The 27,758-nt window shown below is 46.7% G+C and overlaps 1 protein-coding gene across 4 annotated transcripts in view; it reads left to right on the forward strand.

Annotated features, from left to right (window-relative positions):
• Nucleotides 1–4,890: 4,890 nt before the first annotated feature.
• The window catches only part of LOC138748824 (TNF receptor-associated factor 3-like), a 76,953-nt gene continuing 54,085 nt past the window's right edge, over nucleotides 4,891–27,758 (forward strand). For 2 of the 4 annotated variants that reach the window (XM_069909623.1, XM_069909622.1), the window contains exon 1: nucleotides 19,628–19,820. The gene's annotated coding sequence lies outside the window, so the exon portion shown is untranslated. Of the gene's footprint in view, nucleotides 5,062–19,627; nucleotides 19,821–27,758 lie in introns of those variants that run through there. The other 2 variants (XM_069909624.1, XM_069909625.1) reach the window with 2 other exon arrangements.

Raw genomic sequence — 27,758 nt, forward strand, 5'->3', positions numbered from 1 at the left:
CTGGGAGTATAGGAGAAAAGCCCAAGTCACCTGCGGAGGGCCTTGAGCATGTGGGGGAGGGGCAGTTCCATTACGTTCTGGGTCAGGACCAATGTCACCATGTTCCACGATGTACCCTAGGATGGCGAGGCAGGTGGTGCTCAACACGCACTTCTCTTTATTGTAAGTGAAGTTCAGCTCCTCGGACGTCCAGAGAAATCTCTCCAGGCTGTCATCGTGGTCCTGCTGGTCATGGCTGCAGATGGTGCCATTGTCCAAGAACGGGAAGGTTGCTCTTAGGTTGTGCCAGTCTACCATGCGGTCCTTCTCCTGCTGGAAAACAGAGACCCCATTAGTGACCCCAAACAGGACCCGGTGGAACTGGTAGAGTCGCCCATCTGCCTCGAAGGTGGTATATGGTTTGTCCCGGGTGTGGATAGGGATCTGGTGGTAGGCCGACTTTAGGTCAATTGTCAAAAAGACCTTATAGCAGATTATCTCATTGAACATGTCAGCTCTTCTGGGTAGAGGGTAGGCGTTCAGTTAGATGTACCGGTTTATGGTCTGGCTATAACTGATAATCATCCTCAGTTTGCTACCCCCTTTTACCACTAGAATTTGGGCTCTCCAGGGAGTGGTGCTGGACTCTATGATAAAAAAGGCCCCATTGGCCGTGCAAGAGTGCCTGCTCTTGGCAGCTATGGGCTTGCAATCTGGACTAAGATAGTTGAAGAGGGTGGGAGGGGTTACCTGTAGCATGGAGAGGCCGCAGGTGGATTAGGGGCAATCGCTGGGCTGTGTGCTGTGGAGTGTGAGTGGGGGGAGGGATCCGCTGAAGGCGAAGGTAAGGCTTTGGAGGGGGCACTGGAAGTCCAGTCCTAAGAGGAATGGGGCACAGAGCTGGGACATAACCAGGAGCCTGAATCCTTGGTACGTCCCCCCCACTCCACTGTCAATTCCATTGAGCAGCACCCGATGGCCACGATGGAGCATTCCTGGGCAGTGAAAGTGATGGTAATGTTTGTGGGATAAATTTTGAGCTTTAGTGTCCAGGCCACATTCGGGTGCACAAAGTCCTCAGTGCTACTGCTATTGAACAGGCATATTGTTACCTTCCCATTGATAGCGATGTCCATCATTGAGCGCCCGAGTCCTTGGGGAATGTCCCTTTTCAAAGTGGTGGACACTAGGACCATCTCAGGGTCCAAGTCACTGCTCCCTGACGGATGAGGCAAGCAGCGGCCAGTGGCTTCTTTCCAGGGCATAGGGAGCATTGAGTGGATGATCAGGAATACAATCACATCATCCCATCAATGTGGTGCCCAGTGGACGCATGTGGGATTGGAGCGGTCAGGCAGCCCGACCGGCTGTGAAGCTACAGGTGTCATCATCTGAGTGAGTGGAAGTGATGTCTTCGATGAGGGCAGAAGTTGTCCGGAGGAAGATGGCAGCGCCCGGGGCGAGCACACTGCAGCGGTGCGGGACAGTGGCTGGGCCGAAAGTGACTTCAGCGGTGAGGGCGGAAGTGGCAGGGTGAGTAATGGAGTCGCCCGGTCCTCACACATGGTGGTGTTCGAGAGGGCTCCCAGCTGGTCATGGATGGGTCAGGGTCAATGTGGAGATGATGGGTCAGGGTCAGTAGTACAGGAGCAGTGTCAATGTGGAGATGATGGGTCAGGGTCAGTAGTACAGGGGCAGGGTCAATGTGGAAATGATAGGTCATGGTCAGTAGTACAGGGGCAGGGTCAGTGTGGAGATAATGGGTCAGAGACAGTAGTACAGGGGACAATGTGGAGATGGTGGGTCAGGGTCAGTAGTACAGGGGACAATGTGGAGATGGTGGGTCAGGGTCAGTAGTACAGGGGACAATGTGGAGATGGTGGGTCAGGGTCAGTAGTACAGGGGACAATGTGGAGATGGTGGGTCAGGGTCAGTAGTACAGGGGACAATGTGGAGATGGTGGGTCAGGGTCAGTAGTACAGGGGACAATGTGGAGATGGTGGGTCAGGGTCAGTAGTACAGGGGACAATGTGGAGATGGTGGGTCAGGGTCAGTAGTACAGGGGACAATGTGGAGATGGTGGGTCAGGGTCAGTAGTACAGGGGACAATGTGGAGATGGTGGGTCAGGGTCAGTAGTACAGGGGACAATGTGGAGATGGTGGGTCAGGGTCAGTAGTACAGGGGACAATGTGGAGATGGTGGGTCAGGGTCAGTAGTACAGGGGACAATGTGGAGATGGTGGGTCAGGGTCAGTAGTACAGGGGACAATGTGGAGATGGTGGGTCAGGGTCAGTAGTACAGGGGACAATGTGGAGATGGTGGGTCAGGGTCAGTAGTACAGGGGACAATGTGGAGATGGTGGGTCAGGGTCAGTAGTACAGGGGACAATGTGGAGATGGTGGGTCAGGGTCAGTAGTACAGGGGACAATGTGGAGATGGTGGGTCAGGGTCAGTAGTACAGGGGACAATGTGGAGATGGTGGGTCAGGGTCAGTAGTACAGGGGACAATGTGGAGATGGTGGGTCAGGGTCAGTAGTACAGGGGACAATGTGGAGATGGTGGGTCAGGGTCAGTAGTACAGGGGACAATGTGGAGATGGTGGGTCAGGGTCAGTAGTACAGGGGACAATGTGGAGATGGTGGGTCAGGGTCAGTAGTACAGGGGACAATGTGGAGATGGTGGGTCAGGGTCAGTAGTACAGGGGACAATGTGGAGATGGTGGGTCAGGGTCAGTAGTACAGGGGACAATGTGGAGATGGTGGGTCAGGGTCAGTAGTACAGGAGCAGGGTCAACGTGAAGATGATGGGTTCAGAAGAAAGGTCACAGAGCAGAAGGGTAAAAGAGTTAAACATTAAAGATGTTTATTAGGAGATGTTTAGATCAGCAGAATTGAGGGTACAGCAGTGAAGGATGTGGGGAAATGATGGGCCGCATTACCACACAGCCAGACCCCACGCACCACATGACCATAAGTTTCATTCCTAATGACCCCGAGATCTGGAGATTGAACCCATCATCAATGTTAAAGTGATTTTAATGTCTTGAGATCTTGAAAGGTTAACATGATCTGAAAATCACTGGGAAAAAATTTAAACCAAGAAACCAGAGTTGCAGGAAATGTGAAATTTTTAAAAAAAAAAGGTACTTAAATGCTGCCTGCATGTTGTAATTTGATTTGCTCTGGGATTTTTTCTCTCTCTACAGAAGCCCCTCATCCTGTTGAGTTCCCTTCAGCTGTTTTTACTTCTCTTTCTAGCTGCTTGGAAGTAATTTATAACTGGATTATCTGAGTCTCTATGTTATTCGGGGGAAGAGCCAACTGCACCTCTTACCAGCCGGGTCTTCAAACCTGGGTGAGAGGTCAGTCCAGGTTCTTCACTTGTATATCACTTTATTGAGGCCACACCTTGAGCTCTTTATCCAGGTTTGGTCTCCCAACCCGACGAAGAATATCGTTGCTATTGAGGGGATGCAGTGAAGTTTCACCAGGCTGACTCCTGGGATGACAGGACTGACTTATGAAGGAAGATTAGATTTTAAAATTTAGGCATGCAGCCCTTTTGGCCCACGAACCTACAATCTCCGTACGTTTCAAACGGTGGGAGGAAACCGGAGATCGTGCGGTGTCCCACGCAGAACACACCAATCCCCCTCACAGACAACGTGGGATTCGAATCCCGGTCCTGATGGCTGTCACTGTCGCCGCATGGCACTTACTGCTCTATTTAAAAGAATGAGCAGGGAGCTCACTGACGTGTAAAACATTCTGACCGGGGCGAGGCAGGTCAGAGGCGAGAAGGATGTTCCTGATGTTGGGTAAGTCCAAAGCATAGTTATCTGAGGATAAAGGAGAAGCCATTTGGGACAGAGTTGAAGAGAATTCTGGAGGTGTGGAGCTTCCTGTCACAGGACGCAGTTTCATTAGATTCATTCAAAAGGGAGTTGGATGTTGGCTAAAGGGATCAGGGAGAGACAGCAGGAAAAGTGGGCTGAGTTCGTATGATAAAATAACAATAAACTTGACTTGATGTTTCCTTCAGTGCTCATTGGAAATGATCACTTACCCATTTGATGAGTTGCGGTCATAATGAACTCCACACTAAAACGCAGCAAAATACTGGAGGAACTCAGCCGGTCTCACACCGTCCATCGGAGACAAAGGTACATCCCTGACGCTTCAAGCTTAAGCCCTTCTTCAAGGGATTAGCAAAGAATAAGAAAAAAATAATCAGGAAATCTCAGAATGGAGACTGTGCCGGCCGGGAGAGGGGTCCAGACCAACAAAAGGTGTTCATTGGATACGATAAGTGGAGAGATGAGAACTGATTTTGACTGCGTGAAGGGAGACAGAGGTGGGGGGGGGGGGGGTTGGTGAAGAAGTGGACAGGAGCGTGGGTGAGGGGGTTTAATGAAAGCCAGAGAAGTCAATGTTAATGCTATCCGGCTGGAGGTGGCCGTGATGATTAGCCATGATTGTATTGAATGCTAGTGCAAGCTCGAAGGGCCTTCTCCTGCACCTACTTTCTATGAATCTAAGACTGTTTTTCGGAATAAAAGTATTTTTCTCATTTCAGTTTAATTAAAGGGTATGTATATTTTTAAAAGCCCCTCAAGAGATTGGGGAAAATTGATTCTGATTTCTGCTAAACCACACCATTTTGTCTCCCTCCTCCCCACCCCCCCCCCCCGCCCCCCCGTCACACTCCAGCCTCATGACCCCTACACCCTAAATTACATTTCTTCCAATAAAAAGCCCAGCAACTCAAACCAAGAGGAAACAATTCAGTGCAGGAGACATTGAATGAGTCACCGTGGGGAAACCTTGCCTCATAGCTTCTCTGTCAGCGATTTGCATGCATGTAAATGAGATTGGTCAGAACAAGGAGGGTGAACAAAAGGAGAGTGTAAAATGTGCTCCACTTGTGCTGCACTTGAGACCATGAGATCCAGAGAGCTTCAACAAAAGTTGGAGCCAGGCGAGATGGATTAGTCAAGCTCCTTGCCTTGACTCACAATCAGGAAGGAACCCTGAAGGAGCCCAGGGCTCGATGTGAATCACACTTTGTCAGCCCAGACAGAGGTCAGTTCACTTTGACTCTTTGTTTTTAACATAATCAACCGAAAGCATGAGATGGGGGTGGTTTGGGGCTGCTGGAGAACTGTAGAGGAGCAAGTTACAGAGACATGAAATGTGGAGATCGAGTCACAAGTCTGAAGAAGCGTTGCAGTGCTGCAGGCAAAGAATTGGTTTAGGTAGCACCCTCGCAGTGAGCCAAATGGCCTTTACCTGAGCTGTATGATTCAATTACTCTGCCTCTTCTTCCAGAGGACTTTTCTGCTTGCGGAATTCATTGTGATCACAACTCATCAATCGGTAAGTGATCATTTCCAATGGGTACTGAAACAATCCTTAAAATTTGTCCATTATGGTGCACCTTTATAGCGTCGACCTAAACCAGACTGTGGTACAGGTAAAGAGTTCGATGGAAATAGTGGAGAAGCTGTTTGACAAGCTTGCTTCGTGGGTCGGCAAGGAAGTCGTATTCCACGTGTACAAGGCCAAGCATTGAGCGTAGTTCTGGGAACTCAGCTGTAGGGATGACATTATTAAACTGAAAAGGGTGCAGGAATGAGGAGAGGGTTTAATTGTAAGGAGAGGCTGGGACATTTCTCTCTGGATCATAGAGAGCTGAAGCAGGGACTTTGTGGAGGGTTAGAAAGTCTTTTTCCAGGGTTGGTTGGGGGGGGGGGGGGGTGGTGGGCACCTAAAAGTGTTAAGGGAAAGGTTTAAAATGGACCTGAGGGGCATCTTCTTCACCCACAGGGTGATGAATGTGGAACGAGCTGCCAGAGGTAGTGGTAGAGGCAGGAACAATCGTGCAAAGGACATTTGGATAGGTACGTGGAGGGGACATATTTCAGGACATATGGACTGCATAGACAACGTGGTTGAAGTTAAAAACACAACGCTGGAGAAACTCAAACTGTGTCCTTCATCTTCTTTCTTCTTTGGCTTGGCTTCGCGGACGAAGATTTATGGAGGGGTAAATGTCCACGTCAGCTGCAGGCTCGTTTGTGGCTGACAAGTCCGATGCGGGACAGGCAGACACGGTTGCAGCGGTTGCAGGGGAAAATTTGTTGGTTGGGGCTGGGTGTTGGGTTTTTCCTCCTTTGTCTTTTGTCAGTGAGGTGGGCTCTGCGGTCTTCTTCAAAGGAGGTTGCTGCCCGCCGAACTATAAGGTGCCAAGATGCACGGTTTGAGGCGATATCAGCCCACTGGCGGTGGTCAATGTGGCAGGCACCAAGAGATTTCTTTAGGCAGTCCTTGTACCTCTTCTTTGGTGCACCTCTGACACGATGGCCAGTGGAGAGACCGCCATATAACACGATCTTGGGAAGATAAAGATACAGAGCCGATGTTTCGGGTATGGGCCTTTCATCAAGGTATGAGCAAAATGTGGGAAGGCACCTGAACTCTGATTGAAAAGAATCTATTCAGTCCATTTTATCCATCCTAGCTGGTAAATATCTATTCAACCTTAACCTACCACCTCCTCAGCTCTGCACAGGCTGCCAGGGATAGGGCCAGACTGTAACAGAAGAGGAGGTGGAAGGTGGGTTCAGGTTGGAGAGGATATCTTCAGCATGTTGTTAGTGTTGAGTAAACAGAAATCTCTGGTTTGTTATTGTTGCCCTCAATGCAAGTTACGATGCCTCACAGCTCCATGGATGCCCGGCTCAGTCCTGACCTCAGGCTCCGTCTGTGTGGAGTCTGCACCTTCGCTCCATGGATTTCCCCTCTCCCCACCACTCCCGCAGCGCTCTGAATTTCCCCCAGGCTTCACTGGTCCATTTACACAACCAGCTGGACTGCGCCTACAGGTGTCGCAGGTCAACAATTTTTTTCAAAAGGTTTGCTTCCTATAAAAAAAAATTGGGATCTCGATCAGGGTCCCCTCTAAGTGTGCGCACGCAGAAAGGGAATCAATGAGCATATATTTGTGCGTGTGCACATGCGCGCACACAGAACGTTTAGAGGGAACATTGATCATGATAGATAACTTCAGGCTGAACACGAAGGTAATTTCAGATTTGCTGCCTCATGTAGGAAGTTGGAGAAACATTAACTTGTATTGAATTTACCCTGTTTAATCGCATAATGACGGTGACACGTTGCATTAATTCAATTGGCCTAAAAATGTTTTGCCACTGATTTTCATTTGTACTCGGAATCTGATGCCTCTCGTGTCAGGGTCCAACAATAGTCGGCCGGCTCTGATGGATTCCAGTTGCCCTGATCCCGCTTTTCCATGGTCGCAATGTCCAGGTGAAACCTTTCACCGTGTTCGTCACTTGACGGCACTGAGATCAGCCGGAAGGAGTTCAAGTGCGAATGCAGTAAATGGATTTTCAATGACATGTGGCACACCATGGTTTTGTTTCTTGCACTTTGTCAATCAGATGGATGTAGTTTGGTGTTCTGTAGTTGCCAATAAAATTCACAACACCTTTAAATGCCTTCGAGGCTATTTTCTCTGGCCTCACCAGCAGATCTTCGAACCACACTGAGTGCGTTCCCAGACACGTTTGGACTGACCAAAGCAGCTCGCTTTGTGGACAATATACTAGAAGACTTAAAATATGTCAGGAACTCACAAAAATACGTTACATCTGTAAAACGGTACATGATAAGAAAATATTGAAGTGATTTTCATGATCAGAAGCTAAAAAATCCATAAAATATACCCAAAAATGTTTAGGAAGCAAAATCATCGTTGACAATAATAATGAATAAAAAAATGGCAAAAGAATTGCAGATGCTGGAATAAAAAGCATTGGTGGAAACACTCAGTGAGTCAGGCAACATCTGCGGAAGGAGATCTGTAGGTAGGTAAATCAAAATGTTCTCTTCCCATACCAGCATTTGCTCAGACTCCAGATTTCCTGTAACAAGTGAAGTAAAACCAAGATTCAGGCCAGAACAGGAATTGCAACAAGAGCAAATTATAAAAAAGAAAGTTGTGGTGACTAATAATACACGGATGGAGACTCACTTCTCTCCAACTGTGAGCAGGAATTTATGATGATTCATTCTTTCTTCCCTCAGAGTTTAAAGGTTAATGCTTTGACTGGACCATCTGAGATCCCCGTGCCCCTTCCTATTCCACATCATGGGTTGTGTTTGCTGAATCAGCAGTGGTTGGCCCAAAGTTGAGACTCCAGGTGTGAAGTATATCCATACCTTAAGCTTAATATTTAGACATGCAGCAAGGTGACAGGCCTTTTGGCACATGAGACCCAATTGACCAACAAACCACCCCCACCGTACATTTTTATCCATGCGAGGAAACTTGACCCCTTGGGGAAAACCCACAAAGGCACAGGGAGAACGTACAAACTCCTTACAGACAGTGCAGGATTTGAACATGTGTGTGACGTGTATATGTGTGTGTGTGTGTGTGTGTGTGTGTGCACATTCGTGTGTGTGCTTGTTTGTTGTGTGTGTGGGTGTCTGCACATGCATGTCTGTCTGTGTGCTTGTGTGTTGTGCACGTTTGTGTGTGTGCTTGTGTGTTGTGTGTGTGGATGTCTGCACATGCACGTCTGTGTGTGTGTGTGTGTGTATGTGTGTGTGTGCACGTGCTTGTGTGTTGTGTGTGTGGGTGTCTGCACATGCATGTCTGTGTGTGTGCTTGTGTGTTGTGCACGTGTGTGTGTGTGCTTGTGTGTTGTGTGTGTGTGGATGTCTGCACATGCACGTCTGTGTGTGTGTGCATGTCTGTGTGTGTGCACGTGCGTGTGTGTGCTTGTGTGTTGTGTGTGTGGGTGTCTGCACATGCACGTCTGTGTGTGTGCATGTGTGTGTGTGTGTGTGTGTGTGTGTGTGTGTGTGTGTGTGTGTGTGCACGTGTCTGTGCGCATGGATTGTGGATGTGTGAGAGACTTACACAGACAGCATGGACATGCCCTTTGGCACTGATTCTGCCTTTCCATGTCCTTATGCTGCATTTACACTCACTCCACCATGGTACCTGTATGAACATTCTGTCCAGTGCTTTGCTGTTGAGCGAGGGTTGAAAGAGGGAAGGGGCTTTTTGTGGTCCCTTGTGCACAAGGGACTGAACGATCTCCTTCATCATCAATGAGCTTATTGTCATACACATTGTCCAATGTGCATACGCACTGAAACTCTTACTCGGTGCAGTTGCCGGGCTGTGCGTCTATATTTAAATTTAACTGGATGGTGCGCGGTTGCAAATGCTGCTGGAATGCCGGGAGCAAACATTCAGTGACTCAGGGGAGAGGGTGGGGGTGGGGGGGACGAACACTCAGTGGCTCTGGGGTGGGGGGTGGGGGGGCTCTCTTTTGCTTCTCTCTCTCTGACTGTAAGGGATGCCGGGCATTGCTGATAGCAAATCTTTGTCTGCCTTATGGCAAACTAAAGTCAATTTTGTGTGATATGACACTTCTGTTTTCTTACCTGACAACAAAGAATCTCCGATCTGAACAGGTAGTTACAAAAACAACACAACTATAGCTAAAAATGACGTATGCTTAATTGAATTAAAGAGTTAATACACAGAGTAGGTTGATAACAAATATTCACTATTATAACCTGTGCAAAAATAAGTGACAGACAGATGCCAGCGTGTCCCTGATCAGCGGAACAAGGGCAACTCCAACAGGCTGATCGCTGTTGCAAAGAAACGTCTTGAACTCAGAGGTGCCTGAAGTTGTACCTGCAGACCGAATTCACCTTGTATCTGCTCCATTCATTGCCAGCTTAAAGTGAATCAGTATGGTGCGGCCAAGCAGAATAATAGTTCGGTACAGACTAGAAGGGCTAAAGGGCCTATTTTCTGTGCTGTAATGATCTACGGTTCTAACTGCAATTGGACACCATATCATTGAGAATGGAGGGTGCGTCAGCTTCCCTTGTTGGGGAAATGTCACCAGTTTGCAGCCCCTAATGGGTGATTCATTTCGTTCCACCGTCTGACATCAGGCTTGGGAAACAACCAGTCTTCCCCGTCATAGCAAATCTCTCTGACACTGGTCCACGGGAATCCTCGCTCAGAATGGAGGAAGGAACATTCCTGGAGGCTCCTTGAGTCTCTCCGATGGGGCTGTCGGCAGACTGGGTACAGACGGCGGAGAGAGCTCCCAATGCCCTCACCTCCCCTGGTTCCTGCTTTGCCAAGATCCGCCTGCACCATTAGAACCTGCGCGACATTCCTTGGTCATCTCCTAGCCCGAGGAACTGAAGCGGAAGCAAGTCACCCGTAATCCCGTGGATGCATGTGGTGGGAAAACCACATGGTCATGGGGAACGGGCCAACTCCACCTGCAGCGCCCCAGATCAGGATCGAACCTGGATCCGTGAGGCTCCCAGATGTCCCTCTGTACTGCAAAAAAATTCAATGAAACCATGGTTTAAAAATCGAAGTCCTTTGAAGCAGCTGTGCTCTTTATTTTAACTAACAGAACCACATTCTTGTGGAACATTTAACTTGGCCTGTGTTCAATGAACACATAGAACCACAGAACATTACAGCACAGAAGCAGGCCCCTTCAGCCCTTCTAGACTATGTTAAACTATTATTCTCTCTAATCCCAGTGTCCTGCATCCAGTCCATGGCCCTCCATATCCCTCCCATCCATATCCCTATCCAAACTTTTCTTAAATGTTAAAATTGAGCCCACATCCACCACATCACCTGGCAGCTCGTTCCACACTCCCACCACTTTCTGTGGGAAGAAATTCCCCCCAATATTTCCCTAAACTTTTTCCCTTTCACCCTTAACCCATGTATCTCACCCATCCTCAGTGGGAAAAGCCTATCTACATTTACTCTGTCTAACCCCCCTCATAATTTTGTAAACCTCTATCAAATCTCCCCTCATTCTTCTACGCTCCAGGAAATAAAGTCCTAACCTGTTTAACCTTTCCCTGTAACTCAGTTCCTGAAGCCCAGGCAACATCCTAGTAAATCTTCTCCACACTCTTTCAAATTTATTTCCTGTAATTAGGTGACCAAAACTGCACACAATACTCCAAATTCGGCCTCACTAATGTCTTACATAACTTTACCATAACATCCCAATTCCTGTACTCAATACTCTGATTTATGAAGGCCCAATTATGCCAAAAAACCTCTTTACAACCCTATCCACCTGTGACGTCAGTTTCAGGGGATTTTGTATCTGTATTCCCAGATCCCTCTGTTCTACTGCACCCCTCAGTACCCCGACCATTTACTGAATATGTCCTTTCTTGGTTTGTTTTTCCAAAATGCAACACCTCACACTTGTCTGCAATGAACTCCATTGACCATTTTTCAGCCCAGTTTTCCAGCTGGTTCAGATCCCTCTGCAAGCTTCATAAACCTTCCTCGCCGTCCCCAACGCCAGCAATCTTAGTGTCATCTGCAAACTTGCTGATCCAGTTTCCCACATTATCATCCAGATCCTTGATGTAGATGATAAGTATTTGTAAGGGCCAAAGATTTTGGGGCTGCAGTAAACTCTGTCTGTGACCAGCATTCACTGAAGCACAGGAAGGATAAGAGCAGTTGGCAGAATCCCAAGAGCAGTCCTGAGAAGTCTGGATGCATAAACTTGGGTGAGAGTTTGTGCACACAGGAAGAAATGTTGATTCACGCAGTACATTGGAGGAAAGTCCAAACCGCTGTGAAAAGTCCAAGTCAATGTTGCTGTCCACTTAAACATACTTGGGTCAGAAGTTGATGAAGGTGATTTGAGTCACCAACATTAATGTAGTGAACAAGTGTTGCAGCGTCAAAGGGAACCCTTTTGGGTGAGGTGTTCGAATGGGGGTGTTTTGTGTCTGGTTTAAGGCTCTCTTAAAGGTTCCATTATTTGAAGACGGGAGGAATTTTCTTTTCCATTTTCACTCACACCAACTCCCCCACCCAAAATGTACCTCCCTGTAAGTCCCGAGATTTCCAGTAGTAATTTTGATGAGCAATGGTTCTGCAGTTCAAGAGAAATTGAGGAAATAATCCAAGACTCAGCATGGATCCCTTCGGCTTTCACATTGTACCCTACAACAGTGAAAGAATCTCAAGCTAATTTACATATTGAAGAGCTTAGAACTGCAATGAATTTACCCTTCCTTGACACACTCAAGTGTGGTGAGGTTGCTCGTTACCACAAGGGCTGGACAAATCATTTCAAATCCCATCATGCCTACTGTGGAAATTTAAATTCCATTAGTAATCTGAAACTTCAAAAAGTTTCAAATAAAAGTAACCCAGATGAACAGAGAAAATGCTGGAGGCACTCAGCTGATGAGGCAGCCCCCGCAGAGAGGGAAAACAGTGTTCACGTTGCTGCCTGGTGAAGGTTTGGCGAGCTGAAACAGTAGCCCTCTTTCTCTCCCCACGGACGCTGCTTGACTTGCTGGGTGCTTTTAACATTTTCTGTTTTTGATTCTCCTTCACAAAACTACTGTACAGAGGAATTGAGTCTCTTCTCAGGCAGGATGCAAGTACATGAATTTACTAGAATGATCAGGGCTTCCAAGAGAAGTCTTAGCTAGGGCGCAGGGCCAGCACCTTTTTCATGTGGCAACAATAGCAAATAGTTAGCGCCCCGCTGTTCAAATCAAGCACTCTCTGTAAGGAGTTTGCACGTGCTCCCTGTGTCTATGTGGGTTTCCCAAGGGACTCCGGTTTCCTCTCTCCCTTCAAAACATACTGGGGCCGTAGGTTAATTGGGTCGCATGGGCTCATCGGCTAGAAGGGCCTGTCTAAATTTTAAAAAAATTTATAAGTGAGTGGTGAGAAGTTTAAGGGGGAGCTAAGTTTTATTTTTACACAGAGATTGGAATATATTGCCAGGAATGGTGGTGGAGACATACAATAGAGACATCGAAAAGACTCTTAGGTAGGTAGATGTGAGGTAGGGAAGGTTTAGATTGTCGTGGAGGAGGTTTATGGGGTTCATGGGCTGAAGGGCCTGTACTGTGCCATAATCTTCTACCTTCTAGGTTAGTGTAAACCCCTCCTTCTGGTTCACTTTGTTGCTTGTTAGAGGACATTCACCATCAATTTGACCCATGGGGGCTTCCAACTCACCAAAGATCGACAAAGTGTCATGAGGATAGGCAGTAGATACTGACTCAGTGAGTGATGTCCACTCTCCCAAATATAAACAGTCTGCAGAGTCTGTGGTTGATGTAGAAACACAACGCTGGAGAAACTCAGCAGGTCAAACAATGAACTTTATACAGCAAAGATAAAGGGACATCACTGACGTTTCGGGCTCGAGCCCTTCACCAATGAAGGAGCAGAATATAGGCCCAAACAAAATGGAGGGGGAAGGGGCAGGGGGAAGAGCACATTCCCACAGGCATGAGGACACAGGTGGATAAGGGAGGGAGGGCACAGCAGCAAACAGGGGGAGGGGGGATGGCTCTGTGAATGGAGAGGGAAGGGGGTGAAGAGCAGGAGGAAAGAAGACAGAGGGATGGGGAAGGGAGGGAGAACGGGAAGCGGCCTGGCAGAAAATAGAGAAGTCGATGTTAATGCCGTCCGGTTGGAGAGTGTCCAGATGGGAAATTAGGTGCCGCTCCTCCAATTTACAGGCAGCCTTGGTTTGGCAGAGCACGAGGCCAGGGACAGGCACATCAGTGGGGGAGGGGGGGAGTGGGGTGTAGAATTGAAGTGGTTGGCCACTGTCACTGACATGGACAGAGCGAAGGCGTTCACCAAAGCGACCTCCCAGTCGGCGTCCAGTCTTCCTGACGTAGAGGAGACCACAGCGGGAGCGGTGGATGCAGTAGATGACCCCTGCAGATTCATAAGCTTCACTTGGAAGGACTGTTTGGGGCCCTGAATGGTGGCGAGGGAGGAGGTGTGGCAAGTGGAGCATCTCCTGCAGTCACGGGGGAAGGTAACAGGGGAACAAGGCAATGTGCTTCAACATTGCGGCGGATGGAGCCTCAACCTTCATGGTTCTGTTATAAATTTAGTTTAATTTCAAAAACTGTTGGATTGTTAATATCTTGAGACCGCAAGAAATTTCCTCACTTCATTCAAGCTAAATAGGGGCCCATTCCTGAACTTTGTTCAAGGTTTTAACAAATAAAATGTCTTTAAATTTTTCTCAGCAAGTTGCCCAGGGACACTCTTTGTTCCTTGCAGACTTTATGATGACTGTTGGACAAAGCAGCACGATGAGAGGGTGCTAAATGTGAACCATTTGGGGCACAATGATCCAGGGAGAGTGCCCAGAAATGATCATCAATTTGGGATTGTTGTGTAAGGAACAAACAGTGGCAAGCCATTCATCAGACAAACAGCATGGCTTTTCCTCCACCACTATCAACTCGGCCCTCACCCGCCTATCCTCCACTACCTGCACATCTGGCCTGGCCCCCTCCGCCCCCACCCGCAACAAGGACAGGATTCATCTCCTTACCACCCCACCAGCCTCTACATCCGACACATCTTCCTCCACCATTTCTGCCACCTACTACGAGATCCCCCCCACCAGAATTATCTCCCCCCCCCGCCTTCCGCGGGGACTGCTCCCCCCATGATACATTCGTTCCTCCTCACCAGTTGCCCCTTTGGCACCCGAAGGGCTCCACTTGCACCCTCAGCACCACTCGGGGCCCCAAACAGCCCTTCCGAGGGGAGCAACGTTTCACTTCTGAATATGCAGGGGTTGTCAACTGGATCCGGTGCTCCCGCCATGGACTCCTTGACGTCGGAGAGACTAGGCACAGACTTTATTGAGCACCGAGGCTCCATCCGCCGCAATAGCGAGGATCTCCCACAGTCCACCCATTTCAATTCCCTGCCCCGTTCCCTTGATGACATGTCTGTCCATGGTCCCGTGCACGGCCAGACCTGCACATTGGAGGAGCAACGCCTCGTCTTCATTCTGGGCACCTTCCAACTGAATAGCATTAACACCAACTTCTCCGGTTTCTGTTAGCAACCAGCAACCCCCACTCCCCCCCCCCCACTGCACCCCCCAATCTACCCCTATTATATTTAAAATTTAAATTTTAGACCAACACTATGGTAACAGTCCCTTCCAGCCCACAAGCCTGTGCCACTCAATTGACCAACAACCCCCTTATGTTTTGAAGGGTGGGAGGAAACCAAAGCACGCAGAGGAACTGGGGCACGCAGACACGGGGAGAGCGTATAAGCTCCTCACAGACAATGCAGGGTTTGAACCCTAGTCACTGGTGATATAACAGCAATGCGCTAAGTGCTATGCTAACTGTGCCATCCATGTTGTTTACAAGATCACCAGATAAAGTAGGCCCATCGGCCCATCGAATCTGCTCCCCCATTTTAATCATGAGCTGATCCATCCTCCCACTCAGCCCCACTCCCCGGCTTTCTCCCTGTCACCCTCGATGCCCTGACTAATCAAATAGCTGTCAATCTCTGCCTTAAATACCTCACTTCCACAGCCGCCCGTGGCAACAAGTTCCACGGACAGTTCTGTGCTGTTCCGACACTGACAATTGTAACGAGGCTGGAAAGTTGAATTGTCTAAGCAGCCAAGTGGCCACAAAGAGGGGAGTAATGCCTATTCAGAGTGTCGTCCCTCAGGCAGAGTTTATGGAGTGAATCACCTGGAACTCAGGAGCGCCAAGTTGGCAGTGTTGCAGCTTCGCTGCTCCAGGGCCCCCTGGTTCGATCCTGACCTCACCTTGAGGTCTCTGGCTTCTTCGCATATCTCAAAGGGAGATTAAATGGTCACTGTAAATTATCTCATGTGGTCAATCGATGGTATCTGTGAGGGTTGATACAGGTGGGTGGTTAATTTTTAAAAAATTTAGACATCCGGCATGGTAACAGGCCCTTTTGGACCACGAGTCCGTGACACCCAATTATACCCAATTGACCTACATCCCCCAGTATATTTCAAATGGTGGGAGGAAACTAGAATCCCCAGAGGAAACCCACACAGACACGGGGAGAATATTCAAACTCCTACAGACAGCGCCAGTCTCGAACCCCAATCTCGATGGGATGATGTACAGTTTGGATGTGGGCTGAAGGGCCTGATAAGGATCCAATGATGTGCTCCCTGTGTTGTACCAGTGATACATCAGTGCAGGCTCTTGGTCACCTAGGGAAAGAAAGCTTGATAGTTGATTCGTCAACCTCAGCACAAGGCACGTGACTACCAAACCCCACCCTTGTGGTTATAGAGTGGCCAAAACTGGTCCATCGGCCCACTGTATCCATGCTAACTTCTTGCGCTCATCGTATCCCCACACACCTTATTCTCAGTAAATTTCCATCAACTCTCCCCTCCCCCCAACCAACCAAAGTCCAACCACTTGGGACAGTTTACAGAGCCTAACATACCAACTCTACCGTATTAGCGGGAGTACTGCACTGGTGTGTCACCGGGAGTACTGCATTGGTATATCACAGGGAGCACTGATGTGTCCCCGGGACCACTGCACTGGTGCGTCACTGGGAGTACTGCACTGGTGTAACCCTGGGAGCACTGCACTGGTGTGTCCCCGGGAGCACTGCACTGGTGAGTCACCGGGAGCACTACACTGCTGCGTTACCGGGAGTACTCCACTGGTGCATCACTGGGAGTACTGCACTGGTGTAACCCAGGGAGTACTGCACTGGTGCATCACTGGGAACACTACACTGGTGCATTACTGGGAGTACTCCACTGGTGCACCATCGGGAGTACTGCATTGGTGCATCACTGGGAGCCCTGCGCTGGTGCATCCACCGGCAGCCCTGCACTGGTGCATCACTGGGAGTACTGCACTGGTGTGACCCTGGGAGTACTGCACTCGTGCATCACTGGGAGCACTACACTGGTCCATTACTGGGAGTACTGCACTGGTGTATCCCTGGGAGTACTGCATTGGTGCATCACTGGGAGTACTGCACTGGTGCATCCACCGGGAGCCCTGCACTGGTGCGTCACTGGGAGTACTGCACTGGTGTATCCCTGGGAGTACTGCACTGTTGCATCACTGGGAGTACTTCACTGGTGCATCATCGGGAGCCCTGCACTGGTGCATTGCAGGGATACTCATAGAGGTGGGAGGAATCCGGAGCATTCCATGAAGGAACCTCGTTCACAGCAGCTGGGGTTCCAGTCGAACCAGCATCGTCAGAGATGAAGAAGTAGATACACCACCCCCCACCCCCTATACCCAGAAAGGCCAAGGATGGGTCATCCCATCACTGAGATGCCAGAACCTGTTAACGTATTGGACGGTTGCCGCCGGACGGACTGTTTCATTACATCAGGCACTTCAGACACTGGAGAGTTTTCCATCAAAGTTGCCTCCAAATCCTTAAATTTTGAATCAACTCCAGTGTCCTCTCCCAAGCTAAATGACTCTAACGTTGAGGCTCCAATCACACCCTACTGGAAGTCAAGCCTGACACTACACTCCTGGGATCAATCCTGATCTCGGGTACTGTTTATGCAGAGTTTGTACTTTCTCCCTGCGACTGGATGGGCTTCCACCGGTTGCTCTGGATCCCCCCCCCCCCCCAACACATCCGAGAGATGTGCGGGTCAGTGTGTTAATCAGCCATTGTAAATTTCCCCAGGGGTGTGGGGGAAGGGTAGATTGTGGGGGTAGGCGGGCACAGCTGATGAGGATGAAAGTAAGTGTAAGTAGACCCGAGTTAGACCCCACAATATCGTGTCCAGTCCTGGTAACCTCATTACAGGAAGGATGTGGACTCTGTGGAGAGGGTGCAGAGGAAATTCCCCAGGATGCTGCGTGGTTTGGAGAGCAACCCTCATGAGATCTCCTTGGAGCGACGGACGATGAGGGGTGGCTTGATAGAGGTGGATAAGATGACGAGAGGCTTTTATCCAGGGCTGAAATGGCTGACACGAGGGGGAATGTGCTGCTGGCAACGGTGATGGAGGCAGGTACAATAGGGTCTTTGAAGAGATAGGTCCATGGATCCAATAAAAATGGACGGTTATCCAGTAGGGAAATTCTGGGTCATTGTTAGAGTTGGTTAGAAGAGGGCAAATGCGATGGTGGCATTCATTTTAAGAGGAATGGAATATAAGAGCTGGGACGTGTTATTAAGGCTTTATAAAGCACTGGTGAGTCCTCATTTGGGAAAGGATGTGCTGACGTTGGAGAGGGTTAACTAGGATGATTCGGGGAATGAAAGGCTTATCATACGAGGAGCACTGTATGCATTGGAATTTAGGAGAATGAGGGGGGACTCAATGAAATATTTCATATGCTGAAAGGCGTGGACAGAATAGATGGAGAAAGGTTGTTTCCCACGGTGGGAGGGTCTAGGACAAGAGGGCATAACTTCAAGATTGAAGGGCACCCACTTAGAACAGAGATGGATAGGAATTTCTTCAGCCAGAGGGTGGTAAATCTTTGGAGTTTGTTGCCACAGGCAGTTGTGGAGGCCGGGTCATGGGGTGTATTTAAGGCAGAGATTGACAGGTTCTTGATTAGTCAGGACATCAAAAGTTATGTGGAGAAGGCCGGGCAGTGGGGCTGAGTGGGGAAATGGATCTACTCACGACTAAATGGCGGAGCAGACTCGATGGGCTGAATGGCCTATTTCTGCTTCTATGTTTTAAGGTCTTATATGGTTATTAGGTTGCCACAATACTGTGGGCCAAAGGGCTTGTACAGTGCTCCAGATTTCTGGCTTCTAGACAGTGTGGGGCTAGTAGGATCTGTTTCTACAGTCTTTGAATCTGTAAAGTTACATATTTCTGGGGTCACAGCCAATATTTCTCTCTCTCACAGTCATTTTCAGCATTAAAGAGATGTTCTTATTGCTGTCTGTGAGTGCCTGCTGTACATATTTTACCATGTATCTGGCAATCCAGAAGCATAACATTGTGTGTGAAGCAGTTTGAGACCTTTTGAGAATGATTGTAGATCTGTGCCCTTTGGCTTTCTCAGTTTCAGCTCAAGAAGAAAGAGAAAATTCTGGGAGTTAAAACACGAGAGTCTGCAGACAGTGTGGTTGAGGTAAAAGCACAAAGCTGGGGAAACTCAGCAGGTCAAACAGTGCCCTTTATATAGCAAAGGTAAAGATCCATAAGGGTGGCATGGTTGGCATAGCGGATAGTTCAACGCTGTTACAGCACCAGTGATCGCAACCGGGGTTCAATCCATGGGCTGTCTGTAAGGAATTTGTATATCTTCCTCTTGTCTGCGTGGGGTTTTCCCGGGTACTTTGGTTTCCTCTCACCCTTCAAAATGTGCACGGGGGTTGTAGGTCAATTGGGTGAATTTGGGTGTCATGAGCTCATGGACCGAAAGGGCCTGTTACTGTGCTGGATGTCTAAATTAGATAAAAGATGTCCAACGTTTCAGGCCTGAGCCCTTCAACAAGGTAAGAGCAAAATGTAGGTAGGTGCCCAAACAAAATGGTGGCGGGGCCGAGGGGGCCAAATTCCAGAGAGTTCCAGGCCCATCTAGGGATATTGGTTCTCCTTTCCACTGGCTGCATTCAAGAAACACAAGCAAAAAATTCTCCGTCCTGAAAGGGTTACAGAGTTGTAAGCGTGTGGGGATTTCCAAAGGAAATTGATTTTTCTTTTTGCATGCCTTGTTGGAAAGGGCCAGTTAAGAAAGGGTACTTTCCAAGCATCAAACACAAATGCAAGCTTTAGCTCAACAGTTGTGAGACCTCGCCGCTCGGAGGACAGCGACACTCAACTGGAATCTACTCCAGTCAGCTGGGCTTGGAGGTCTGATGGTGTTCTCCGGTGTGGTACACACCTAGACCTGGCTCGCAAGGAGGGTTTTAGTCTGACTGTGAAAACCACTCTGGTAATGGTTCAAAGGATTTGCTTAAGGTGAGTGTGTCCTTTACAGGGATCAGATTCCTGTTGCGCAGGTTAGCATAGTGGTTAGCGCAATGCCATTACAGCGCCCGCAATCGGGACCGGGGTTCAAATCCTGCACTGTCCATAAGGAGTTTGTCAGTGTGAATTTTCCCATGGGTGCTCCAGTTCGAAACGTAGTGGGGGTTGTAGGCTAATTGGATGTAGTTGGGCAGAATGAGCTTGTGGGCCGAAATGGCCTGTTTACTGGATTGTATGTCTAAATTTTTAAAAAAAAATTTCTCCAATGGTAGCCTGTGAGAGGAATTTAGCTTTTCGGAGAGGAATTTGTTCTTCATGCTCAGTGTGTCCGAGTTTTGGGTTTTCCGGTTGGATATTGAGGACATTCTAATCATAGTTGACCTGCTTTTTCTCTCTTCCTAGTAATGGTCTCATGTTAAACCTTGATGGTTAATGTTCTCATGAAGCTTCTTAAGACGTGATAGCATTAAAGGTAGACTGCCGATTGTATGCGTGCTTGACATGTTGGTAACGTACAGTTGGGATTATGGCAAGGCTCGTGGTGAATTCACAATTGATTGGTGACCAGTACCGGTTCTGAAATTAATTGTTGATGTGGTGGCAATTGGAAGGAAAAGGAAGACCAGCCTTGTGAGTAAAGATGGGCTGAACAGACTCCTCAAGTGTAGGAGTCCAGGAAGGCAGATGGTCTCACATGCATTTGCGTGGTGCCTTTTGTAACCATGGGGCTACTCAGCACACCCAGTGATCATCTTTTCTAATCTAGTCCTCGAAATAATGCAGGGCATGTTAGCGGTTCCATTCGTAATTAGCTGCATGGTCAACACCATCAGAAATAGATCAAGAGTGGGCCATTTGGCCCCTCCTGCCTGTTGTACCATTCAACAGATCATTCTGATTATTTCTCCCATCGAATCCCATATCCATTGTGACACCTTTAATATTCAGATCTAACAGACACTATCTTCAATATAATGAGAAGAGAATTCCAAAGATTTATCATCCTCTGAGTGAAGGAATTTCTCCTCACCTTTTTTAAATTGTAAGCTTTGATCCAGGTCGGGGGGGAAAAATCAAATCCTCGCCTTCCTTTTGTGCAGATATTTGTTCAAGAATATTACCTCTCCTTTTCAAGTGAGGAGGCGCAGTCACTGAATCTCACTTTGTATGGCAAGCAACCTCCCAGGAACTATGCAGAACCATGTCTAACCTTCTTACATACAATGGCCAGCTAACTCCACTGTTGGTGTGGGGGGGGGGGGTTGGGAATGTGTGTATTAGCCAGGCCCTTTCTCGTAAAAGTGCTTTCTTCTTTCTCCAAAAAAAGTGGTTGAGAAGGTAGATGGGGTGAAAAGTGGGAGCACGATGTGCCTGAGCTATTGGGAAGGTCTGGCCAGATCTGGTGTTTGGGCTATGGATGTGCCCTGCATTCTATGAGAAGCTACTTGAATAGAGATGTGAGAACGACAAGATACAATAAAAGATGATAAGGATCCTAAACATGATAAGATCTGTAGGTTGTTGACTCTACCTGGAGAAACAGGCCCTTTCGGCCCACAATTCTCAGCTGCCCAATTACATCCCCCAGTATGTTTCAAACGGTGGGAGGAAACAGGAGTCCCTGGAGGAAACCCACACAGATGCGGGGAGAACGAGCAAACTCCTTACAGACAGCGTGGGATTCGAACCCCAGTCCCGATCGCTGGTGCTGTAAAAGTGTTGCGCTAACCGTTACGCCAACCGTCCTGCCCCTCTAAAAAGAATTAAAGAAGAAATGTGCCACTTTTGCAATACCTGGTACAGTAAGAAGTAAATAAACGTTACCATTCTCCAAGTTGAAATTATTTGTTGCTGTCACAGAGCTTCCTAATGTTGGGCACAATATGGCCAGCTCCTTCGCTGGTTTTGCGCTAGAAGAATTTGGATTCTTATTGGTTAAAAATGATGCGCAGCCCTGATGTCTGCGCCATTGACATCAGGCCTAACGAAGCCTTTTTTTGGGTGGAGTGTGCAGTTTTCTGCCATCCCAGAAACAAATTGAATCATGAAGAAATAAGCAAAGAAAAACGGGTTCCACATTATTACTCTCTGTCACTTCTCCCTGGAACCCCTGCGCCTTTCCAGTTTAGGAAACCCTGCTGTAGACAGACAGGTGGGGAAGAGAGTCGGCGGATAGTAACAGGTCCTTTCTATGGAGGTATAACAGGAAAGTCTGCAGTCCACTATGAGGAAGTAAAAACACAAAGCTGGAGAAACTCAGCAGGTCAAACAGAGTCCTTTATACAGCAAAGAAAAAGAAACTTAATGGAGACTATGTATGAATTTTTCCAATGAATGGATTTCGAGATAGTGCCTGAAACACCAATGAATTGTGGAGACTGCGGGCTACTGGTGTGTAAACCCTCCAGGTTATAAATGGAATTTATCTCAATTCCCCTCCGAGAGATTTCAGCTGAATTGGCATCTCCCCACTCTCACAACCTACGCAATCCAACTTTCATAATGTTATTTTGCCACAATCAAAACACCATTAATGAAAAAAAAATATCAGTCGCTGCCAAAATGAAAACAGGAAAATAAACCAGACCTAAAACATTAATCAACAAAAAAAAATGTCCATACTCTGGACAAAAAGAAAGTGCTTATCGCACTCAGCTCAGCTCAGGGCGCACGTATGTGGGAAGAATGAAGGGTTGGGGGGTCAATGCCCCCCCCCTCCCCCGCCAGAACCGGACAAAGGGGTCCGGAACACCTTTTTTTCTCACCTACTGATGCTGACCGAACCTCAGCAGGTTGTTTATTGCTCCAGATTCCAGCACCTGTCGATTCAGGAGTCGACAAAAGAAACTTTTATGGAAGGAAGCTCAGTGTCTTTGTTATTTTTGGCTAAATAAACTATTGCCAACCGTCTGCTGGAGGAACTCAGTGGGTTGGGTAGCATCGGAGGGAGAAAAAGAATGGCCAACGTTCAGGGCCTTCATCAAGATCCAGTCTTGTGACCTTTGGATAATAACCCCCATCAACACTTCACTTGTGAGTCTGCGGGGGTCGTCTACTGCATCCGGGGCTCCCGTTCTGGTCTCTTCTGCATCTGGAGAGACTGGGCGCAGACTGGGAGCGGGAGATCGCTTCATTGAGCACCTCGGCTCTGCCCGCTGCAATAGCGTGGATCTTCCAGTGGCCACCCACTTCAATTCCCCACCCCATCCCATTGCTGTCCATGATTGTCCATGGCCTCATGCACGGCCTGACTGAGACCGCCCGCAAATTGGAGGAACCCTCCGACCTGATGACATTAACATCAGCTTCTCCACTTTCTGTTAGCCCCCCCCCACCATTTTTCATCCCCCTCGCTCCTTTCCTCCAGCTCTGTCTTTCTCTCTCTCTCTCTCACTCTCTCTCTCTCTCTCTCTCTCTCTCTCTCTCTCCCCCCCTTTTCCCTTTGAGTCAAAATCAATTCTCACCTCTCCTCTCATCATATCCAATTAATACCTTTTGTCTGTGGGTCTGGACTCCTCCCCCCTCCCATTCTCCCCCCAGTCTTTAATTCAGACACCCAAAGCCTGCCTGTTTTTTCACTCATGCTTTGAAGAAGGGCTCAGGCCTGAAACGTCAGTAACGCATCTTTACCTCCTATGGACGCTGTGGGACTGGCTGAGTCCCTCCAACCAGTTTTTACCCCTATTGTTTACCCATTAAAACTGGATCATGTTTTTAAAAGTTTAATGAAAGACATGCTGTAGGAAAGTACTAAATCTGGTTTGTCAAAGAAATGCTGTTATTGCAGACCTGTGACCCAGTGCAGTAGAATACAAGGTGAACTGTGTCTGATGCTGAATGGTTCCCTGGGTAAAGGTTAAAACCTTGCGTTTTTGATTCTTCGTTAATTTTGTGCTTGTCTCTTTATGTGTTTACTATAGTGCAATATGTCATAATATCCGCGCAGACTAAGAGCTTGTATCTCTTTCTTTGACAAACTATGGAATGAGAGCTCAAGATAATTTTCTTTGAATTCATCGTATTTTGTCTTATTTCTTATATGTCTCTTTAAAGTTAAATATCATTATATTTTTAAATAAAGTATATGCTTTGTTTATTCATCATAATGAAAATCTTAATGGGAAGTTATGCAAAATGTTTATCTGTTTTATCAATGGATTAAAGCTACTTAAAGCTGCATCTACAAAGTTTGGTTTATTGGATAAATAAGATAGTAATTTGGAATATCGTCCTCATGATTCCTTGAAGACGACACGCTTTGAAATTAGGATATATTAGAACCTGGAAAGTATCGTCTATATTTTGATTCAAAGAAAATTTTTAATTGCGAGCTTTGTGTGGAAGAAAGGCTCATAAAATTTGTCTGAAAGAAAACTTGTTGAAAGCAAAGAGACATCCTCACTGTAAGAATAGAATATTCCAATTCTGTGAGAATCTGTTTATGTTGTCTGTGAATTGTGCAGTTTAAACCAAGCCGAGGACTGCAAGACACCTATGACCTTGGAAAGATAAGATACAGCTCTGGTTTGCAGAATCAGGCAGGAAGCCCTGATAAGCCAGCTTGTGTGAAGAACCAAGCAACAATCTTCTTAAAGGGACCAAGTAAGATACAAATTTGTTGCAGTTCCCAGAAACCAGGAGAAGACAAGCTGCAATGTGAAGAACCCAAGATGGAGAAGAAGATGTCTTGCTGGGCTGAAGACCTCGAGAAAGCAGTTAATCTTAAAGTACTGTTTGATAGTGAGTTGAGCCAGCAAGACGGACCGTCAACACTTGGCAGGAGGTTGGAGCCAGTAATCAAAGAAGCAGCTTCAACTAGCAAGCAAGAAGAAGACTCCGATAAGGCTCTGCAGACCTCATTAACTGACTTAAAGGTTAGTGGAAATGAAACAAATGAATGGATGTTGCAAAGCCCCACTGGTGCTGTACCAAGTAAAATGCTGAAGATAGAGACTCAATCAGCAGTATTGGAAAGTTCAGATGGGAATCCTGATGATAGTATTTCCAAGGTTATAAGCACAGGAATATCTTCAAAGTCTTCAAAGGCATCTAGAACAAGTACAGCTTCGCGTGCTTCAAGCATGTCAGCTCTGCAAGCTAAGGCACAAGCAGACTTGGCAACTATCTATGCACAACATGGGTGGTTGGAGAAAAGATGTGATTTAGAAGATATGGAAGCTGAAATGAAGAATCAGCCACTGAAGTTACAAATGGCTAGTGAAGAACAAATAGATTATTGAAGAGAGAAAAGAAAAGACTGGAGCTTGAGGAACAATGTGCTATGAGTATGGCCAAAGTGAAAGCATTAGCTCAGGCTTCTGCAAGATCTATCACTCAAAGGGCTCGCACCTAACATTCCAGCAGAGCCACGGGTACCGTAGCCACAAGAAGCCAGTATACCCGAACAAGGAGCCATGAGAGTTTCTGCTCTTGCTCAAATAACGATGGCCAATCCTATAGAAAGATGTAACGGCATTCCATCTCTTCAGAGCGCACAAAATATGAATCTTCCCGAAAGGAGAGTATTTCAAAAAGGTCCAACCCTGTGAGTTGATCATGTGCAACCATTGATGTCTCTTTGTGTGGCTGAAGAACCAGTGACAAGACAAGAATCCCCACCAATCCCATCACTTACATACCAAGGATCCCTATCAATGCCATCACTTACTCTAGGTCCTACACCTATGGCACCAGTTCAGGTTCTGTTTGCTCCATTCACAACAAGACAACCAGTTGCAAGCCATGGTGGACAAGACCATTCGTTATCACTCATAGCAAAACAAAATGAAATTTCTGCTATGTTAGCGCAGCAACAAGGTTCATACGGTTTACCTAAAAACAAAATTCCAGTTTTTTAATGGAGATCCATTACAATATCTGATGTTCATGAAATCCTTTGAATATCACATTGAAAGTAATACTAAAAACGCTAAAGATGGTCTGTGTTACCTGGAACAGTAAACTGGAGGTTAGTCAAAAATTGCCAATATATGAATCCAGAACAAGGTTTGAAAAGGGAAAAAGAATTATTGCAACATCATTATGACAATGAACATAATATCGCAAGGGCCCACGTAGACAAGATTCTTTCTCGCTCAGCAATAAAATCAAAGGCTTTACAAGCAAATTCACTCTTTCTGTAAGGATGTAGTAATGCAATGGGAAGTCGTGTATATTTGCAAGAGCTGAATTTTCTTACTAATTTGTCAATTATTGTCAATAAATTACCTTATATGCTGAGGGAATTATGGAGAACCAAAACTGCAGAGCTTAAAATGATTCTTGGAAGGAGCGTCACTTTTGAGGATGTTGAACAATTTTTGGAATGGCATGTGTGTGTTAACACTGATGAGAAATTAACCTTTTTAAAGAAGAATGGAATATGTTTTGGCTGCTTGTGTAAAGGACACATCAGCAGAACTTGTAATAAGCTACTCAGTTGTGATATATGCAGTTTAAAACATCCCAAGTTACTGTATACTCATTGAAGTAAAGTTGAAAAAGAAGTCAAACAATCTGAATCCAAGACTAAAGACACAGTCAAAGAGAATGCCTCAGCTTTGGTTCAGACAGTCTTACTGGGGCCAGCGACAAAGCTCTCTCAATAGTTCCTGTTCCTAATGAAGGAAGTTTCATACTGAAGACCTATGGATTTCTTGATCCAGGAAGTACCACATCATTTTGTACTGTTGAATTAATGAATAAACTTAATCTTCATGGTAAAAGATCACGGATCTTGTTGAAGACAATGAATGATGAAAGGAACATTGAAAATAATATAGTTTCAGGTTTAGAGATTGCTGGATTGAATAGCAATGAATTTTGCGATCCAAGTGTATATACTCAGAAGATTATACCTGTGAATAAGGAGAATATTCCCTATTAGGATTATATCAAACAGTGGGTTCATCTAAACAATGTTTGCCTACCCAAGATTGATGCTAAAATCGAGATGTTGATTGGATTAGGCTCTTGAACCTCTAGAAGTAATAAGGAGTCAAAATGTCAGATTTTATGCCGTGAGAACGTAGCTTGGATGGACAATTAATGGACCATTAGGAGAAAAAATGAATAATGATCAGGAGTCATCAAATGTAAACGTCACCAGAATTCTAGAGGTGCAATGGTGCATTCAATCTGATGTTTTCAAATTCAAAATTGTTTTGAAAGAATGGCCTTTAACAAGAAGGGGTATTCTTTCGATCATAACCTCAATATATGATCCTTTGGGAATATTGGCACCAATAGTATTAATACCCAAGAAAATTCTGCAAGAATTGTGCAGAAGAAAATTTGGATGGGATGAAGCTGTACCAGATTCCATCGCACAAGATTGGATGAATTGGACTGAGAGTCTTCAAATGTTAGGAAGTTTTGAAGTCAACAGATGTTGAAGTGCCGACATGGCCTGTTTCCGTGCTGTAAACGGTTATATGGTTTAAAGTCAACAGACTTTGGAACTGCCACATTGGCTCAGTTACACAGCTTTGCAGATGCAAGTGAAGGTGATTTTGCTATTGTCAGTTATTTAGTACTGCAAAATAACCAAGAGCGAGTACATTGTGGATTTGTAATGGGAAAAGCCAGAGTGGCTCCATTAAAGCCAGTCGAGGGGAATTGACTAGCTCTACTAAGGTGAGCAAAATGGTCACTGTGTTCTGAAGAGAATCACAGATGGAGTTAGCAGATTCTATGTTTTGGACTGATGGTACATTAAATACACTAATAAAACTATGAGGTTTCGTACCTTTGTGACTAACAGAATTAATGAGATTGAGAAAGGTTTGCATGCTAATCAATGGAGATATGTTAAAACAGTGGATGATCCATCTGACATGGCTTCTCAAGGATCAAAGGTACAACCATTTCTGAAAAGAGCCAACACTTGGTTGTTCGGTCCTCAATTTCTTTCGCAATCTCAAGAAGATT

The sequence above is a fragment of the Narcine bancroftii genome, chromosome 13 (genome assembly GCF_036971445.1).
Source record: "Narcine bancroftii isolate sNarBan1 chromosome 13, sNarBan1.hap1, whole genome shotgun sequence".
Taxonomy (NCBI): Eukaryota; Metazoa; Chordata; class Chondrichthyes; order Torpediniformes; family Narcinidae; genus Narcine; species Narcine bancroftii.